This window comes from Coenobita brevimanus, chromosome 82, assembly GCF_032717465.1.
Source record: "Coenobita brevimanus isolate Jiangsu-jjx chromosome 82, ASM3271746v2, whole genome shotgun sequence".
Taxonomy (NCBI): domain Eukaryota; kingdom Metazoa; phylum Arthropoda; class Malacostraca; order Decapoda; family Coenobitidae; genus Coenobita; species Coenobita brevimanus.
This window is the reverse complement of record NC_137035.1, coordinates 7,900,895-7,913,668: the sequence shown is the minus strand read 5'-3', so window position 1 is coordinate 7,913,668 and position 12,774 is coordinate 7,900,895. Positions and strand designations below refer to the sequence as shown.

General features: G+C 41.1%; 1 protein-coding gene and 1 pseudogene across 1 annotated transcript in view; one reads left to right on the top strand and one right to left on the bottom strand.

The window, feature by feature from the left end:
• Nucleotides 1–12,774, bottom strand: part of LOC145409678 (uncharacterized) — a 631,921-nt gene that overhangs the window by 362,007 nt on the left and 257,140 nt on the right. The window lies entirely within an intron of this gene.
• LOC145409729 (5S ribosomal RNA) lies at nucleotides 7,583–7,700 on the top strand (annotated as a pseudogene).

Here is a 12,774-nt window from a genome sequence, read left to right as displayed (position 1 = left end):
GGCCAAAATAATGTCATTTGTGAGGATCTAATAGTCCCGCTTGCCTTAGCCGTCACTAGATGGCATAAGCTACCCCAAACTCAAGGCAGGATAGTGGTAAATTCAGTATTTAAATTAAGTAAGGATTGAATCCCAAATTTTCCCCAATTCAATCAAAAGTCCTAACATCATGTGTACACTACTATATAAATAGTGTAGAGAATTAAAACCCACCATATTGCAAAAACACAATCTCATTTGATCTAGCAGTGGCGTCCCTTGTGTGCCCGAGAGGCCCCACTCGCTGCTCAGACATCGTGTATAACAGACGTTGGTTCAGGTGAGCTGTACACATTCCTCCTTTCCCCCCTTTTTCGTGTTTAATCCTTACTTGGCGTGAACCATATGAAATAATGTTGTTAAAAGCTTAACGCAGAGACTCGCTGCTCAGACATCGTGTATAATAGACGTTGGTTCAGTCCACAGACACCGTGATGTCGGGGTGTGCACGAGGCCATCTCATGGTATTGCCCATAGACTCGTCTTACATACACACTTACACTAACCATGAATTATTTTATAAACTGAATGTAGTAGAAATGGTACTATTGATCTATCAAGTGAAATTTTTTTTTGTAGATAAGGAATAGAAATTTGAAAAGTGATGTGATCATGTAACGGAAAGGCGAAATTCAAACTCATTAACCGTTTTCTTTCTCTTATATTAATATGTCAGAAAATTAGGAGCATTGAAGGGAACTTAGTGGTTGTGAGCAAAAATGTGATTTTTGAGTTGTTCCTCGAGGCTAAACAAGCCCAAGTGATTATGTATTTCTGGTGATTATGCATTAATGATGATTATGAATAGTTAATAATTATGAATTGATAGTGATTGTGAGTTATAGTAAATTGCATGATGAAATTAAACTACACGGACGAAATAGAACACGAGTGATATATTCTTTTTTTTTTTGGTTCGAGGCTATGCCAGCCCGAAAGGACAACTCAAGCTCATAAATGTCCCAGTCTTGAGGCTATTGTTGAGCCCAAGAATAACCGACAATAAAGAGTGAGGAACGATGACCTCAGAAATCGCTTGAATGTTCCAAATTGTTTCGCCTGGTGACAATGTTGTATGAATGATCGCCCAAACCATGGTTTTAATGTACAACCCTTTTTCATATGACTAAAGGTCATGTAATTAAAAAATGTCTGTTGAAACCCCGTATAGAATTATTAAAGTAAAGTAGATGTCATTTTTTACCCAATCAAGGGAATTATGTCCTCTCATGCCTAACTCACTCCCCTTCCAATTCAAGATTCCTCTGCTTTGGGAACGACGACCACACATGGTACTGACTTAATCTCGACTCGGCCAAAAACTACAAACGCTACCAAAACTATCTTCAACAAATAACCTTTATCATACCAAGTCAAAACACCACCCCTCCCCCTTTTGTTTTACTGAAGTGAATTTTCCATCAATCACGGAGGGGAGACTAAGTCGAGTACCATTTGTATTATCAATGGGTAAGTTGAACAGAACCAACAACCGGTGAGAGATTAAATAACTGACATTACACTGACGAACAATAGTGGTGGGAGTGTAAATCCTGTCGTTACAATGGAGTCCCTCCTGTTGGTCTCAAGAGCTGTGCTTCTGTGCTTACATCCTGCCTATGTAAACTCTTTTGCCTTTGTCTTTCAACTTGTACCTTTCCTTCTTGCTGGAAGTTTGCTCTCATTCAGCCAGTCCCAAAAACGGATGACCATTCCCAACCCTCTAACTATCAACCAATTACATTAACATCCTGTATCTCAAAAGTTTTCGAGCCAATTCTTAACAGAAATATTTTAAAGCATTTTTCCTATCACAACCTTCTTTCTGATTGTTAGTATGGGTTCCGTCAGGGATGCTCCACTGGCAATCTTCTCCCCTACCTTTCAGACTCCTGGTCATCCTCCTTTCGGGACTTTGGCGAAAGCTTTGCCATTCCACTTGACATCTCTAAGGCTTTCAATCGATTCTGGCATTAATCTTTAATTTCCAAACTGCCCTCATTACGGTTTCTATCCTTCTATTTGTGCCTTCATCTATGGCTTTCTTTCTGGCCTTTCTATAGCTGCTGTTGGAGACAGCTTTCGTTCTTCTCCTGGATGTATCAATTGTGGTGTTCCTCAGGGCTCTGTCCTATCACCAACTCAATCTATCTATCTATCTATTGCCAGACGCCTCAATCACGTTTGGGGTGGCCACAAACAAAAACGCCTCCACGTCGCCCTGTCCCCCGCCATTTCACTGCCATGCTCCCAACTCACACCCTCCTCTCTCATATACCTCTCCACCCCATCCCTCCATCTCATCCTCGGCCTCCCCCTCCCTCTCCCCCCCTCCACCTCACTCACATACACTCTCTTCGTCAGTCTTTCACCCTCCATCCTCTCCACATGGCCAAACCACCTCAGTGTATTCCTCCTAACACTTCCTATCATATCCACATCCACACCACAATGCTCCTTTGTATCCTCATTTGTCAGACTGTCTCTCCATGTGACTCCACAGGCTCCTCTTAAATAACTCATTTCCACTGCTCTCACTCTTGACTTGTGTCCTTCCAACAATGTCCAAGCTTCACTTCCATACATTAGAGTTGGTATCACAATACTGTCATGTAGTAACTTTTTCACTTCCATGCTCACTTCCCTGTTTCTTATCACTGCTTTCAAGGAACCAGCAACCTTTCTTCCCTGCTGTACCCTTTCAAGCACTTCACCCTCCAAACCCCCATCCTTACTCATCACACTACCCAAGTACTTAAACGTACTCACATTTTCCAATTCCTCACCATCCAACCTCGTTGTACATTCACTGACTTCACCTCTCTCAAAGACCACTTTACGCTTCCCTACATTCAGCTTTAGATTCCGTTTCTTACACACTCTCCCAAACTCATCCACCAAGCCTTGCAGCTCCCCTTCGTCTTCACTCAACAACACAGTATCATCTGCAAACAACAGTACAGGGAGTTTCCAAACACTACCCTCTCTCACCAGGCATCACACCAACTCGCTTCCTTTAATTCATCAATGACCTTCAAAGCTGTACATCTAACCCTATCCACTCATATGCTGATGATTCCACCCTTCACCTTTCCATTCGATTTCTGCAGCGTCCATCTCAGCAGTTACTTCAACAAACAAGGGATGAGGCTAAGGCACAACTAATGTGTGACTTGGTTCATATCTCTGACAGGGATAAAAATAATCTTGTTGTTTTTAAGGCATCAAAAACTCAGTTTTTAACCTATCAACCGAATACAATCTTCCACAGGAGTACCCACTAAAGTTTAATAATATCCTGCTCAATCTTGCAACACACTTGAACATGCTTGGGGTTTCATTCTCTTGGGACTTATCTTGGAACGATCATATTACATCTCTTGTAAAATCTGCTTCCAAGTAATTGGGTGTGCTAAGCTGACTCTGTACCTTCTTTACCCCTGCACAGTTGTTGAATTTATACACAGGTTTGATTTGTCCATGTGGAGTACAACTCTCATGCGTGGGGATGCTCCCCACATGCAGCTCTTCTCAATTGGGTGGAGTCAAAGGCTTTTCGTCTCATTAACTCCCTTCAACCTCTGTCTCTTCACCGCACTGTTGCATCTTTATCTCTTTTCTATCGCTACTTCTATGGTCACTGATCCTCTGAACTGTCTGCTTGCAGCCCTCCACCTCTACGATGGGTGCCCAGTACCTGTCTAGCAAGAAACTCTCATCCCTTTTCTGTCCAACTCTCTAATGTAAAAGTTAACCGTTACTCCCAGTCCTTCATTTATGCAACAGGTCAACTCTGAAACTGTCTTCCTCTGTCTGTAGTTCCTACTTCCTATGATCTGCAGTCTTTCAAACGCAGTGTGTCCAAGCATCTCAAAATTAACGGATCTTGAATCTGGCTCTCTTTTGTATTGCTTTTGTTTTTTTCTTGGATGGAATGGTTTGCTGGCTCCTGGCCTTTGGTTCCTCCTTTCTTGGAGAAAAAAAAAAAAAAGTCTGGAAGGGATTGATTGATTGATTGGGGTTTGGCACAGGAGTGCCTGGCATTGCAGCTGAAAGGCTATTCAGCACCATCAACAGTGTAAGCGTAGAAAAAACAATGAACCCGGAAAACCGGAAGACTGTCTCACAAGATCAGCCCTCCTGCTCTCCAGGTTCAAAGTTACCAAACTACCCTCAAATGTGAGGATCTGACTATACTGTAATAATTATATTAAATGAAACAGGCCGACTGATTTCAGAAACTCAACTAGTTTGTTTACTGGTGCATCATTGTCAAGTAGTGTTCTAAAAGGCACCCCTTCCAAACCACAGACCCTACGCTCGTGGGCAAACCCAGCACAATCTACCAAAATATGCCTCACAGATTGAGGCACCTAACAAGTTTGGCAAATTGGGGGCAATCGCTCTTCACCAATGGTTAACAAAAACTAATGAGTAATATAAGTATGCCCAATCTTCAAACGACTCATCATGATACCAGTCCTCCAGTCAGGGTGATTAGCAGATGACCAAGGAGCAACTGATGTACGAATAGACCTTAACTTTGCATTAGTCACCAGGGATGACCATGATGACTGCTACTTCGAAAGAATATACGCTTGAAGTTTTGGCTTAAAGTCGCAGGGGAGAATACTATCTGGCTCACAAGCATTTAAATTACAAGTCTGTTTTGCAGCTCAATATACAAGTGCGTTCTGCTTGATGCCAACGTGGGCTGGCACCCAGCAGAACCGGATATATAGTTTGGGTTCATGCCAGACGAAGGGACCATTGATGCCATATTCATCGTTCAACAGCTACTGGAAAATTACATCCACTGCATATTGACTTAAGACCTACACACACACAATTGCTATGGGAGAGTTGTCTGTCTTTGCTCTGTGTTTCCATCTCTACCAAGTGAAGGTTTTGGGCAAGAAGTACCTATACCGAGCCACCAAACGGGTCAACCAATACCGAATTTCCAGGACTACAGGATGAGTAGGGGCAAAACTCTTCACAGAGGCAACGGCACTCTGAGGGTCAGTACATACCGCATGCTTACTTTTATGTCCATGGTAAAACACATGTGCTAATGCACCACGGATAGCATACAACTCTGCCATGAAGACAGAGCATGTACTGGGTAGCCTATATACACCCATATGGCCATCCACATGAAAGGCACAACCAACTGTCTCACCAGTTTTAGATCCATCTGTACAGATGGTCCCCTCATCTGAATGAGCTTCAGCCAGATGCTGATGGAACGAAGTAGCCAACTAAGCCGGGAGACTAGTACTCTTTGACAGAATAATGGGACACACAGAAGATCTAACCAACTTCCATGGTGGAGTGCAAGCCAGGTTGACATGGGCAACTGCTTAAGTTGATATACCAACTGCCATCATCTCATTAGCCAGATGTACTTCTGGCGGAATGGAGGATCTATGGCCTCCAGTGTACCCTGCTGCAGAAGCAGTGACATGTCTGTAATTTGGATAAGACGGATCAGACTTTACCCTGACCAAGTAGCTTAAGGTCATCTCTTCTTGTCTAAGGTCTAGAGGTAACACTTCTGCATCTACGTGCAAGGATTCAACAGCAGAAGTCCTAAATGCACCTGTGCAGATGTGAAGATCCGCATTTTGAACGACAGACAACTTGTCCAAGCGAGATTTGGCTACAGAGCCATACACCTGGCAGCCATAATTCAATTTAGAACGACACAAGCTTCCATATAGTCGGAGCAGTGTAGTTTGGTCTGCACCCCAGTCAAGGGACGAAATACATTTTAACAGATTAAAGTATTTTTTAACTCTCATTACTAACTGATCAATATGGTCTCTGAAAGTCAACTTGGAATCCAAGCAAACTCCCAAGAACTTCACTTTCTCTGGGAAAATCAACAAAGACCCATCAAGAAACAGGCTGGGTACTTGCTCTAGTTTACGATTCCTTGTAAACCGGACGGCCGTAGTCTTCGTTGCAGAGAGCTTGAAAACATGGTTTGAGGTCCACTGAAAAACAGAATTAAAGGCAATCTGCATGTGGTGACAAGCCTCAACAGCTGTAGTAGAGGTACAGTACAAGACAAAGTCATATACAAATAAAGACCCCTTAACATTTACAGGAACTGCAGACATGATGCCATTAATGGCAGCTGCAAACAGTGTAACACTTATACACTCCCCTGAGGAACACCCTCCTCCTGAGAAAAAGGTTGAGACATAAAAGGACCCACACGAACCTTTATGAGTCAGTCCTTTAAAAACATTGTTAAAAATCGGAACACGTAATCTTTAACATTACACTCAGCTAGCTGATTTAGGATTCCCACTCTCCAGGCAGTATCATAGGCTTTTTCAGGGTCAATGTAGACTGCCACTGTCTGCATGTTTCGAGAGGATCCAGACTGAATTTCTCTAGTAAGCAACACCAGAGAGTCAGTGGCGGATCGATTCTGCCGAAAACCAAATTGCCTTCAATGAAGGCTGTTTCTGCTCTCAAGAAACCACACCAAACAAGCGTTGACCAGTCTCTTAAACAATTTGCAGACGCAACTTGTCAGAGAGATGGGTCGATAATTATTAACCAGACTAGGATCCCGCCCAGACTTGGGAATGGGGTCAATAACAGAGCTCCTCCAACTATCAGGTAACACACCTGAAACCCATATTCCATTAAATACCCGTAAGAGGAGTACAGTAATCCCTATACTATCCGGACACCCTATTTCCGGACACCCCACTTACTGGACATTGTGGGCCTGGACCTTCGGAACCCAAAAATGGCAAAAAAAAAGAAAAAAATCCCCCCAGTTCTATTTCCCCTGTCAGGGTTGCCATTTGGTATTTTTCATTACCAAATGTGGACCAATTTGGTAATGAAAAATTCGTTTGGTAATGAATCAGAATAATGCATTACCAAATGGATTTTTCACATGTATGAGGATACACAGAGTGGAGATGGTGGATTGTCTGCTCTCTCTGATTAATCTGCTAGCCTACATAGCGTGAAAATAATCAACATGCTGTTAATTATAAGGAGAGTGATCACTTGTTTTTCCACTTGTTGGCTGTTGTATTTGTACGCCAATTGTTATGCCCATTTTCTTGTTATATTTGCATTATTATTATTACCATGTCATTGTGTTGTACTGCCCAGTCAACCACAGGAAAAAATATGCTGAAAAAAATATGTACTCTTGTCCTTCTTTGGTTGATTGTAATTGGCAACAGGTCAACTTGAATTTATTTTTCTCAATCTCTATTTCCCTCCGCCTGTGACCTCCAGTCTTGTAAATGCAATGTGTGCAGGAATTTCAGATGTAAGGTATCTTGCATTTGGCTCTCTTTTGTGTATTGTTTCTTGCACTCTTCAGTTTCTGCTTCTCTGCATTAAAAAGAAAAATGTATTGTCCTAAATAACACTGAGATTTTAAAACTAACAAGCATCCTTAGTTAACGACCATTTATGTTAAAGGTTGATGAGCAACTTGAGTCGTTTCCCTTCATTTATATCCAAGAATAACAATCATTCTGAGTTTATTCCCCTCATTAAACATAGCGCCATACCACGTTGAGTACACCGCTTCCCGTCCGATCAGCGAAGTTAAGCAACGTTGGGTCTCGTTAGTACTTGGATGGGTGACCGCCTGGGAACACCAGATGCTGCTGGCATCCCTACTTGTCAAGTGGGGTTGGTGGAGGATTAGTGCCCCTCCCTGTAAAACAATTAACTCGAAGCCCTTGGCCACCCCGTCTGGGATGCATGGCGTCTGGCAATGAATGAATATATAATTAGTGAAGAATAAATGCTAGCTTTACAAATTTGGTAATGAAAAGTTAAATTTGGTAATGAAAATTGAAGAGTTTGGTAATGTGGCTGTTGCAATCTGGCAACTCAGTTTCCCCGTCACCAACAGTTACTGCCTAACTTTGATCACGAGTAGATGCTTATTGCAATGGAAGCCACATGTGCTCGTTTCTGTGAATAAACAGTGAATAAACTGCAATACCTTGCCACTAGCCCACACAGGAATTTACAGTGTTGTGCAGTGTTAAGAATTTTGAATTTAGAGTGCAAAGGATTAACTGTGGAGTGCATACTGGTGGTTGAAACTGGCGTGGTCCAATTAACAAGTGCAGTGCTAAACAATTATAACTCACAATGCAAAGAATTACTGTAAGTGCTGCACAACACTGGATTACTGCGTGTGCTTCAGGAGCATTTTCACCACTGTCAAAGTCTTAGTGAAGGCAGCCACAGACGTGCTGTAATTACCCTGGCTGAGGTACAGTCACTTCTAATTCCTCATTCTTTGGTTCATTTTCATTTATTTCATGCTTTATCTCCATTATTGGTGTGAATAGGGTCTTAAATAGGTTTAAATAGGTGCTATGCATATCTGGTAGGGTGTTATTTAGGTGGCTTTCAAAGTTAAGGTGGGTTAGGGTCCTTAAGTACCAGTCCAGGAGCCAGTTTCCAGGGGCCCAGTTTCTGGATGGGACCACTTTCCGGACATGCCTTTGGCTCTATTACATAGGACAGTGGAGGGATTACTGTGTGTGTGTGTGTATATTTACCTATTTGTATTTACCTATTTGTAGTATACAGGAATTGAGCAATGCTCGTGTTGTCCTGTCTCCATATCCACATTTATCAAGTCTACCTTTACACACATGAATGTTTTTCTCATGCACCACCTTTTTGTCTAAGTCGTTTCAAATATTTAAGAATATACCTAATTGTGATATACACGGAATGTACTATGGTCGTGGGTTTCCGTCGCTGTTTCTCAGTAAGTCGAATTTAACTTTAAACTCGTTTAAGTTTTTAGACTGGACAATCTCTTTGTCCAGGCTATTCCATAAGTCTATACTTCTGTAAGGAAAGCTATATTTCTTGATATCCTTCAAGCAGCTTGACTTTTTCAATTTCATTCCATGTCCTCTTGTTGCTCTCTTATCCCATACAAACAGATCTTCTTTGTCAATTTTATCTACTCCCACCATGGTCCTGAACACCGCAATCATGTCTCCCCTCTTTCTCCTTTCCTCTAACGAAGGCAAATCCAGTTTTTCCAGCCTCTCTCTGTATGACAGGTCTGTCAGACTGGGGACCATCTTGGTTGCTGTTCTTTGTATTCTCTCAATCTTGTTTATATCTTTCTTTTTGTGTGGGCACCACACTACCGCTGCATATTCTAACCTGGGGCGGATCATGGCCACTATCAATTTTTTCATCATTTCCTCATCCATATAATGAAATGCTACTCTTATGTTAGTCAAGAGCTTATAAGTCTCTCCAACTATCTTGTTAATGTGCTTTTCTGGTGACAAACTATCTTGGACCAGCACTCCCAAATCTTTCTCTTCTCTCCTTTTTGTGATTAATTCATTACCCAAAAAATAATTCAGTGATGGTCTCCTGGTACTTTTACCCATTTCCAATATTTTACATTTCTTTACATTAAATTTCATTTCCCACGTCCGGCTCCAATTGTGTATCCTATCCAAATCCTCCTGCAGTATTTTACAATCCTCCTCAACCTCTATCTTCCTCAGATCTTTACATCATCAGCAAACAGACTCGCATAACTGTTCACTCCATCTACCATATCATTTACGTAAATCAGGAACATTACTGGCGCCAACACTGAGCCTTGAGGGACTCCACTTGTTACTTCCCTCCATCCAGACATCTTTTCCTTTATTACTGTCCTCATTTGTCTGTCTCTCAAAAAGTCTCTCATCCATTCCAGAAGTTTCCCCTTTAGTCCTCCTATATATTCTAGTTTCCACATTAGTCTCTTATGAGGTACCTTGTCAAAGGCCTTCTCTAAGTCTAGGTACACACAATCCACCCAACCATCTCTCCTGTACCACATCAATCGCTCTTGAGTAAAAGCTCAACAAGTTTGAAACACATGACCTTCCACTTCTGAATCCAAACTGACATTCAGCCAAAATATTCATCTCTTCCAGATATTTTATCCATCTGTCTTTCAGGATTCTCTCACACAATTTTGCGACCATGCTGGTTAGAGACACTGGTCTATAATTCAGGGGTTCTTCCCTGTTTCCCCCTTGTAAATTGGTACCACATTTGCCCTCTTCCATTCTTTTGGCACTTTCCCCTCTTCCAGTGAGCATACAATTAAGCTGTGAATTTTATCCGCCAGTTGTTCTCTGCATTCCTTCAGTACCCAATTAGAAATTCCATCAGGTCCTGGGGCTTTCCTTACATCTTGAGTTTCCAGTAATTTATACACTTCCTGCACCTCCACTTTTATATCTTTCATCACCGGAACATTTCTAATCACTCCCTCCCCTTCCACAAGCTCCTTTTCTTTAGTGAAAACTGACTGGAAACGTTTGTTCATTATTTCTGCTTGCATTGCCGCATCCTTAAAGACCTCTCCATCTACTTTCAGCTTGGTGATTCCTTCCTTTTGTTTCAGTTTGCCATTAACAAATCTATAAAACAGTTTGGGTTCATCCTTGCATTTGTCAATTATACCTTTTTCAAAATTCCTTTCTTCTTCCCTACGTATTCTTGTGTATTCGTTTCTTGTTCTTTTATATTCTTCCTTTGTTCTGTCGTTACCTCTCTTTCTCCAATTGTTCCACGCCTTATCTCTCTCTTTTTTGGCTATCATACACCTTCTATTAAACCACTCCTTTTTCCTGTTTTCTTTCCCTCTTACTCTTGGTACAAATTTTTCCACTCCCAAGTTGTAGAGGTCTAGAAAGATATCCCACTTCCTCTGTATCTCTCTTGTTTCTCTGAATTTTCTCCAATCCGCATTTTCAAAAAGTTTCTCAATCCTGTAAAATTTGCTTTGCCAAAGTTGTATCTTCCCTGTCTATGAAGCTCGTCTCTTGGCTCGACGTTCCCTATTAACATCTGGAACTCAATGACCACGTGATCACTTTTTCCCAAAGGACAGAGATATTCCAATGGTTCTATTACATCGGGTTCTTTGGTGAACAGTAAATCTAACCTTCCTGGTGTGTCCTCACCTCGAAACCGTGTCTCTTCTTTGACCCACTGCGTCATCACATTATTCATTATTATATTTAATAACATAGTACCCCACGAATCCTCGCCGCCTCCCGAGTACCATTCCTCCCAGTTCACCTCTTTACAATTAAAGTCACCCACCAAAATTATATTATTGCTTTTCTCAATTATTTTTTGCAAGTAGCTAGCCATATCTGACAACATCTCATGGTATTCGTCATCCTTCCATGCTCTCGTCTTTGGGGGAACATACACTACCGCCATATCTCCCTTAACATTCTCTCCAGTTTCTAATTTCATATATATCACTTCAGCCCTGCCTTCTCCCATTTCCACAGTATCTACATTTATGTTGTTCTTCACTGCTATCATCACTCCTCCTCCCTTTTTTCTTTCCTGTCTTTTCTCCACAGTTTGTATTTACCATCTCCCAAATGAACATCAATATCTTCTCTTAATTTGGTCTCTACAAGGCACATGACATCAGGTTCATGTTCTCTCAAGAAATCATTAATTTCGATCCTTGTCGATATGAAACCATCAACATTAGTATATATCACCTTCAAATTATTTTTGACATTATTAATACCCTCTTCTCTCCTACTCTCTGTCATTCCACTTCTTCAACTTCTGATCTTTCACAACCATCCCCCCTAGTTTTCTTCACTTCTATTTCCTTAAATACCATTTCCTTACTTTCATATCCAATACTCTCCAAAAAAAGTATTACGTTCTTCCTCTGTCCTCTTATCATTTTTTTTTTCTTTACTTCTTCCTTTAATGATTTTAAAACTTCTCTTTCTTCTTCATTCAGATCTTTTCTTATTATAATATTTTCCATCCCCGCCTCTTTGCTTAATTTCCAGGTCACTTTAAGTATCTCATTTATTACACTTTCTGATGTAAACTTGACTCTCATTGGTCTTGTTTCCCCTTTCTTATAAGGCCCTATCCTCCTTACTTCCTCAATTTCTTTTACCCACTTGTCTCCTTGGGGTCAATCTTGCCTAATATTCCTCTCACCATGTTCGTGTCTCTCTCGAGTCTTGCGAACCTAACCTTTTCTTCCTCTTCCCTGTTTCCAAATACTACCACACATCTGTTCCTTTCTACAGTTTCTCTCACTATTTTCTCTTTTTTCTTCAGTATTTTCACTACATTTTCTTCCATTTCTTTCTTGTTCATTTCCCTTTCTTCCTGGATGATCTCTCTTAAGCTGACCACTTCTTTCTGTTCTTCTTCTACGTGTGCCCACTTTGCCTTGTGTTCTTCTAGTACATTACTCACCTTCTCCGTTTTATTAGTACTCTCTTCAAGTTTCCTCCTCAGTTCAACATTCTCCCTCTTCAAATTCTTAATCTCTTCATTGGCTGTTTCGTTGGACTGGATTAGACTCTGTATGGTGGTTTCCGTATTTCCTGACACATCCTTTATCACTAGATTCTCTACTTTTTTTTCGAGTTCACTAATCCTCATAATTAATGTTTTCACCAGGTCCATGACATTAGTATTAGCATCAAATCCTTGAAATTCCATTCCCTCATTGTTTACATTTTCGGCCATCTTTAACGTACCGGTAAAGTACCTAAACAGCTGTTACCGAATAAGCCACAAACATTCATGTATACTATTGCCAACAAATCTTTACATTTTTGGTAGTCTACCAACTTTCATTATTTTAAATTTAAAGAAAGACCCTAGGAGACAGGACAGACAAAATTCCTGAAA